This window comes from Cupressus sempervirens, chromosome 2, assembly GCF_028749045.1.
Source record: "Cupressus sempervirens isolate cs-2001-9-10 chromosome 2, ASM2874904v1, whole genome shotgun sequence".
Classification (NCBI taxonomy): domain Eukaryota; kingdom Viridiplantae; phylum Streptophyta; class Pinopsida; order Cupressales; family Cupressaceae; genus Cupressus; species Cupressus sempervirens.
The window spans coordinates 70,066,684-70,073,302 of record NC_143119.1 but is presented as its reverse complement, the minus strand read 5'-3'; the positions used below and the strand labels follow the sequence as shown (position 1 = coordinate 70,073,302).

At 35.7% G+C, this 6,619-nt stretch overlaps 1 pseudogene; it reads right to left on the bottom strand.

The window, feature by feature from the left end:
• Positions 1-1,251: 1,251 nt before the first annotated feature.
• Positions 1,252-1,796, bottom strand: LOC149571092 (putative CCR4-associated factor 1 homolog 6 pseudogene; annotated as a pseudogene).
• Positions 1,797-6,619: the final 4,823 nt, after the last annotated feature.

Here is a 6,619-nt window from a genome sequence, read left to right as displayed (position 1 = left end):
AGTAAATTTTACAATAGAGAATGCTTTTGTAAATATATCAGCAACTTGATCATTTGTTCCACAAAATTGAAGCTCAACTTCTTGATTTTCAATTAAATCTCAAAAAAAATGATGATGTAGTTCTATATGCTCATACCTTGCATGATATACCAGATTCTTTGCTAGCTTGATAGTACTTTAGTGTATTTTAGTTGGTGAGCCTTGTGGATGGTGCAATTCTTCAACTAATCATCTAGGCCACAATGCTTCTTGAGATTCCTTTGATGAACCAATATTTTCAGCTTCGGTAGATGAAAGTGACACTATTGTTTGCTTGTAGTTGCTCCATGAAATTGGTCCCAATCCAAGATGGAGGATATATCTTGAAGTTGACTTTCTATCATCAATCTCTCCTACATAATTAGAATTTTTATATCCAACTAATGTAGCCTCTCCTCCATATTTGTATTCAATGCCAAGTTGGTAAGTGCACTTAATGTATCTTGATATTCTTTCAGCTACTTTCCAATGTTGAATGTGTGGATCTACAATGTGTAATATCCCTATCCAAATCTGATTGAAACTTGCTATTTTCTTTTAAAAAAATTGTCAAACACTTGTATAGTAGAGGGACATACATCTGATTATTATTTTCAGTTTGTTTTAAGAATAAGAAAGATGACTTCTAATATCATAGGATGACTAAAAATGACTTCTCTTTCGCTTTGTGTACACCTTACATGAAATGCAACTCTTTTTTTTTTTTTTACTTGGTGCAATATATGACATCTATTCAATGCAAATTAACACTTATAGCCAAGTGACAATTTGACAAACAATTGGCATGCAAACTAACATTATATCTAGAACTTCAAAATTGATATGTTACTGATCTATTTTTTTTACTATAAAATTAGATTACAATGCCTTCAACAATCTAACTAGATCTCTGTTGTGACCACCTGTCATACCACGCCCATGCTTGGGACCCCCTTCTGTTTTTAATTTATTTTTGCCAGCTATTTCCTTCTTCTGCGAAGTGTAAGACTGAAGGAGCCAAGAAATATTACAAAATCCTTCGTTTCATGAAAAGTCCGATCTTGCTAAATATGAAGTGCAATTTTAAGATAGCAGAGCATTGTTGGAAAAGGACAAAATCCTTCATTCCATGAAAAGTTTGATCCCGCTAAATATGAAGTTCAATTTTAAGATAGCGGAGGATTGTTGGAAAAGGACAAAATCCTTCATTCCATGAAAATATCGACCCGCAAATCATGGAAAAAAAATACATTGATTCAAAAGTTTGATGAAATACGCAAAATTATAAGGACTATGAAAAGCAATCCGTCTGATATTCTCATTCAAAACAATACCTGAGGACATCAAAAGCTCCCAAAACGCCTTGAATTGATGCCCATGTAGTTGTTTTTCTTGCAATCGATCCCACACTTCCTCAGCAACTTGATGGAATTAGGGGCATGGAGGTCCATAAAGGGCTTAAACTCCCTCAGATTGAATTGCCACACACACGGCTGACCCATACCGCACTCTGCCAGATTTCCCTCTTCATCTGAGAAAGTAAGGCCCAACTAGATCAATTTGAGGTTGTCCACATTGAATTTCAAGGTACAGTAATGGTACTCTACCTTGCTCCTAAATCTCCCGTATGGCCTTATGACAATGTTGGGGAACTCCGTATCCATGGATACATATTGGTATCAATCTACCACGCCTCTGATCAGCTCGAATTCTTCTTCTAGATTATCTGCCCACACTTCCCTTATGCAAACTGAATTGCTCTTAATCCTAACCATCATGAACTCAATTCAATTCAAAAAAATATCCTCCCAAATTTTATGAATAATTGTAGCGAGAAAATATGAGAGCAAACATATATAGATCGGTAGAACAAATTTTGCGAAAAAAAAATTCTTTTTCTATGGAGTGCAGTTTTAAAGGAGTCGAGAAATGTTGCAAAATCCTTCACTCCATAAGAATCCTGCTTTCCATAAAGCATGGACCACAATTTTGCAGGAGTGAAGGAAATTTTGAAAAAGACAAAATTTTCCATTCCATAAGAATCCCACTTTCCATAAAGCGTGGAGTGCAATTTTGCAGGAGTGAAGGAAATTTTGAAAAGAAAAAATCCTCCAATCCTCAAAAACCCTAACCTATTAAGGCATGGAGCACAGTTTTCAGGAAATGGAGGGAGGTTTTGATGAAGGATTTTATCCTTCATTCCTTGAAAATCCTACTTTCATAAAGTGAAGAGCGCAGTTTTAAGACAATGAAGGAAATATTATGCAAAGGAAAAATCCTCCATTCTCGAACAAGCTCGCTCCCTTAAATAGATTGGAGCACAAGAACTTGTTAAAAATCATGAAAAGCGAGAATATTGGAAAATTTTGTGGAAAATCCAAAAATTTAGAGGAAAGGAATGAAATTTCTTATGAAGTGAATGTTGGATTCAAAGAAGAAAAATGAAAAAATGATTTTCCTTCAAAAAGTTTTTTTTGGATTTGCATTAAAAATTAAATATTGGTAAAACTAATATTTAATTTGAATTTTTTGAATAATAATCCAAAAAATAAAAATGGAGAAAAACTTACAAATGAATTTGATTTTTTTAATTTAAATATAGAAATTAATTAAATATTAATTTTTTAATTGATATTTAATTAATAAAACCTAAAAAAAAAATTTTTAAAAATCAAAATAGAAATGCTTAGCTTCATCATGAAGTTAAGAGCATTAAAGATAGCAACTTTTCGAATCAAGCAGCAAAATGGTGACAAGTGGCACAAAAAATGGAAACCTTAATGGTTAAGTAAACCAGCTACCTAATTTTAGTCTGCAGCTTTAAAGGCATCTTTTTTGAAGGATGATTTCTATAAGAAACCCTCTCATTCATATAGGCTCACATAGAAATTTGAAGAGCAAATCGAGAATAGGAGTAAGATTTGAGGAGTTCAAGGAAGCATATTTTTTGAGAAATTTTATAAAATTGTTGAGGAGTTTTTTGGGAATTCACGACAGAAGATTTTGAATCCTATCAGAAAGGAATTTTCGTTGCAATGAGTTGTGAAATTTCATATTTCTTATGGAAGTGTTAAAAAGTTAATCTTGAAAGGAGTATGGAAATTTTGACGAAAATCCAAAATCTTTGTCTTATGGACAAGTCATATTTGTTGTTTTTAATGCTTTCCTTGCATAGTCTTATGTATGTATGTTTTCTATTTTGCAGGAAAGGAAAATGGCAGAGCCCAGGGGAACAAGAGAAACGCGAGGACAATTGATAAAGAATGAAAGGAGAGGATTCTATCCTGAATCCAAAATCGTGTCAAAGTGGACAGAAATTGGAGATACAAGTCTTGGCAGCCTTGATTTGAAAGATTTTAACCTGAGAATGCTCTGATATAACGACTATCACCCAACACACTTGGCTACAAAAAGTGTGAGAAGTGGAATTTTTGTTGTAGCTGATTTGCCTCCTTCTTTTCAGTATCCAGACTTAACCGTGGAATGTACCAAGCATTACAGTCCTAGAGATAGAAGCATCTGAGATTCTGAACGAAATATTCTGGTAGATTTTTCTCTGGCATCCATTTTTGAAGCATTTGGAATTCCTTTAAATCCAAGGATGGTCACAAAAACACAAGAGCAAACATTGAGAATCTATACATCTGGAATCAATTTTTGTGAAGAAATAATCAACAAAAGATGGTTGAAAAAGAATAGATCGCATCATTCCTAGATTCCTAAAGAGATAGTATGGCTCGACTTGCAGAGGGAATATAGTGATATGGTCATGATGTTGAGTCGCATATTTGGCATGTCTTATTCTTATAGGTTTGAATCTTGGATGTGGTATTTTGTTGAGCAGGTAATGGAGGAAGGTGATAGAATAGATTGGGTTGGGCTCATAAGTGATAACCTAAATGAGAAGTTGATGAATCTAGAGCATACAAGGAGATTTTACATGAGCTGCTATGTCATCTACATGCTAGCACAGAGGACAAATTATGATGGACTACGATGCAAAGGACCAATTGGAAGTGGAAACCAACACCTCAAAGTCCATGAATTTTACTCGCGGTTGCATTTGTATTCAAAGGATGATTACATGAGGGTTAATGATATATTTGCCATGAACATAGTAAGAACATTACAAAAGAGGCCACATATAAGAATGTCAATGGGTACCTGGTTCATTCAGTTTCCTACCTTTTCATACATCTGAGTTCAAAGATTCTCCACAGAGCTTTACAAACTCCCCAGGTATCCAACGGATAAGATGGTCTTGTTAGAGCTTACTCGACAACTTACTACCTATGACAAGATTCAGAAAGGGAAGAAGAAGTTGGGATTGTAGTTTCCAATTTCCATAGGAGAAGGGAAAACTAAGGTATGCCCATGTCTAAAAGTCGTAGAGAAATCATCGGATGAGCTCCACTTCTTCTGCCTTCCACTTTATCCAAAGAGGAATGATTTTGATCCTTACAACAAGATTCCATCAGTAGGAAGATCAAAGTACCAACACAAGGTTCACCTTGAAGACTTTCGAGAAAATGCAGTAGACGAGAATGAGATTAGAAAAAGGTTGCATTCAAGACTACATTGAACATTATTAGAACATGCAACATATTGAAGGTTCCTGATCAAATGGAGGAGGACCCAAATATGATGCGAAAAGGATTCAATCAAGAAATGACAAGTCAACCATTTGATTGGAAGAAGAAACAAATTATAGATCTCGAAGCTCTTTCAAAACCACTCTTAGATTTTACAAAGTGGTGGATCGAGCGTAAGCTTGAAAAATTAGTTGCACCAGCTAATGGATTCACATATACGTTGCTTGGCCACAAACCACTCAGGGATGAAAGATCAAGATAAATATCTGAAGGGACTTTTGAAGAAAGGGGTACTCCATCCGAAGATGTAGGAACCAAGAAAGGGAAGGAGGTACCTTGAGAAAAGCATCCTAGGATTGAGGAAGTCATCGAAGAACCTCAAAATAAGAAGCAGAAACATGGAGATTCTCCCTCTTCTCCCAGTCGAACTCCAAGTGTCCAAGAGATAGAAACTTTTGAAAGGCAAGATGTAGGGACAAGTATAAGGAGATTTGAGCAAGAAGAGAATTTGGATAGGCCAATTCATGATAGGTTGAGTATAAATGCTTATGAAAAATCCATGCAAGAAAGAGGGTGAGATCAAGATATTGCTAAAGAAGAAAGTCTTGCTACAATCTTAGACCGAGAAATGATTAATGATGGAGATGGTCCACTAGAGGAAGAAACTCTAGGGGTAGCAATACATCTTCCAAGTGCCAAAGATGTAATTCCTGAGGTTACAATGGATAGTCCAAGAGGTGAAGAGGAGATTGACATTCGAGCAGTCTAAAGGAAAGAACAATTAGTAATCCTGAGGGACCAAAGTATACCCATTCCGGAATGGTTGAGGCAATGAATTCAATTGCGTCAGCAAAAGGAGGTCGATCCAGCAATTAAACTACAGGAAATTTTGGACCGATCAAACCAATCAGAAGAACAAGGGAAAGAAAAAAGTTATACTATATTCATCAGAGAAGAATAAGGATCTAGAATCTTGCAGATTGCGACTCCCAAAGTTGACAAAGGAAAAAATCAGACTGCTCCAGATGAATATCATGTTACAGAAGTAAATCTTGGTTGGGCCTCTCAAGAGAAAATATTGGAAGAATTTGATGACTCCACATAGGCTTTGAAGGATAGGCTAAAGAAAGTAGAAGAAGGATATGAAAAGCAGAAATAAGAAATTCGGGCCTTATGTTAGTACATCAATAACTTGCCTCATCTAGTAAGAGAGGAAGGTCCATCATTTGTCCCTCCAATAGGTGTTTCCAATGAAGTGGTAGGTGATATTGATAGAATCAAGCAGATTGCTCAAGGTGAAAAGATTTGGATCGAAGGAATTCAGGAGGTAGCCTTCAAACATGTAGAAGAATTAGTGCAAGTGCACAATAGGGCATTGGTTGTAATCTCTAGGATCTAGTGCATGGAGAAATCATGTGTGGATGAGCATATTTACTAGGAAGAGGTGATTACCAACATTCAGAGTCTGATGGATACCCCAAAGCAAGAATTGATTGATGGTCGAGTTATCTGTGAGGGGGATGTCTATGATTTTATTCAATGGTACAGTGTAGTGATCATGGCTAAGGAAATGTTTGAGAGCTTTACCAGGGAATCCAGTCGATGGAAAAAGATTGCTGATAACATCAAGCAAGAAATATCAAATGCAATTGCATTCTTGTTATCACAAAGATTGGGGGAAGAAGAAATGACAACTGATAATCTAAAAGTCAAGTTAGAGGAATTCTTTCAGCTAAATGTATATGGAAGAGATGATTTTGAGAACTTCTCCATCTTCTCAAATACAATGCACACTACTAAGGACTAACTACCAGATTGGGATGAAAGCTTGGGAAAAGTAGAAAGAGCAATTGCAGTTCTAGAATTCAAGCAAGAATCTGCACCAAGCATCAGTACAAAGGAGTTGGAAATTGTGTTAGACCAATTTCATTCTTTCAGGTGAAGAAATCAAGGATAGATGCATTAAATGCATAGTGGGTGTGCATAGGGATAATTTATTACACCCCACT